The following is a 1806-nucleotide window of genomic DNA, read 5'->3' on the forward strand; positions in this document are numbered from 1 at the left end:
TTGATGGCACCTAACAACAACAACATTATCCAATATTCTGCAGACCACAGGCATGGCTTTTCAAAGAGGGAAAAAAATCACAAAGGTTACCATTATTATCAACAGACTGTTTTTTCTGGGCTCTATGATAATAAAATATTCAATCTAAAAATAAGTAGCATAGCCCCAAAAGACAATGTTTTACATCCTACTTTTGTGAACAGCTACTGGAATCTTTAAAGCTTATGAGCAGCTACCTAAGGTGCAACTATTGATTTCTCCCTGTGCAGAGGAAAGAAGAGTGATGAAAACTGAAGATGCTGCTTGGAACCAATTAGTCCAATAGAACACGTGAACATCAGTTTCCAAGATCCTGGGACCAGAAGAACTAGCTGGTGCCTGGGTGCCACTACCAACTGTTCTGATAGCAATCATATTAAAAGGTCCTGGATAGAGTGGGAGAAAATGTGGAATAAAATGCAAAATTATTTTTTAAAAAAGTAAAAAAAGACCAGCCTTACTGGTCAGAAAGATACTGAAGGACTATGGTCCTTGGTCATCCTTCAGGTCTGAAACTAAACTCACCCCATGGTTCAATTTTCAGCCAAGCAGTAGTAGTAGATAACATTATATAGTTATTATAACATTATCATTGTCAATATACTAATTAATAAGGATGAATACAGTTATAATTTTACAGCAGAATAGATACTAATATAGTTAATACATTTTAAATAGATTAGAGAAAAAAAAACAAAGACGACTAAGATGACATTTCACTAAATCTGTGAGGAAACTCGCTTTTCCATTGAAGTAAAGAGCATGATTTTGTTTCTCAAGATTGATCTTCCTAGTCTTTGAGAAAGCATTAAAATGACATACACACTTCCACATAAAGTTAAGATCAACATTTCTCTCTATCTAGTCTTATATACTCAGTCTTTTATATAGTAGTCTCAAAATTCTTTTTCAGAGAGGATTCAATCCAGCAAATATTTATTAAGACTCATAAATACAAGGCCATGTGCTAAGCTCTGAGGGGATACAAGATCCTTGCCCTCAAGGAGTTTGTAAATAATACTCTGGGTCAATTTATTTAGAGCAATGCTTTGCCTGAAATTGACTCTGTGCCAGTGTGAAGGATTTTAAAATCCATGGCATAGTTTCTGGAGGCAAAACGCAATTAACCCTCATGATTTATGTCTTCTGTGTTAGAAGAACAGCCAGAATGCTTCTTGGAAGCCAAGATGGTCAGACTTCATCACTCATACTTTGGACATATTATCAGGAGGAACCAGTCCCTTGAGAAGGATATCATGTTTGGTAAAGTAGAGGGTCAGAGAAAAAGAGGAAGAGCCCAAACCAGATGGATTGGCACAGTTGCAGCAGCAATGGGCTCAACCGTAGCAACAATTGTGAGGTTGGTGCAGGATAGGGCAGTGTTTCAGTCTGTGTGCATAGGATCAGTATGAGTAGGTACCAACTCAATGGGACCTAACAACAATAGCCAATGACCAAGGCAGAGAAAAGTAGATTCTAACCAAAAGAGTAGAAATTACTTTGTCCTTTTGATTTTGTACTAAACAGTACTTTTAAAGACTTAATGTCTTCACTCAAGCAATGGGCAAAAGACTTGAACAGATATTTCACAAAAGATGATGTTCAGATGACCAATACGCACATTAAAAAGACGGTCAACATAGTTACTAATTGTTGTGGTTAGGTGCCCTCAAGTGGATTTCAACTCACAGCAAGCCAATGTGACAGAGAATTATCCATAGAATAATCTAGTCTGTAATCTTCATTGTTGATGTTGTTGTTAAATGC

This window comes from Chrysochloris asiatica, unplaced genomic scaffold, assembly GCF_000296735.1.
Source record: "Chrysochloris asiatica unplaced genomic scaffold, ChrAsi1.0 scaffold00018, whole genome shotgun sequence".
Classification (NCBI taxonomy): Eukaryota; Metazoa; Chordata; class Mammalia; order Afrosoricida; family Chrysochloridae; genus Chrysochloris; species Chrysochloris asiatica.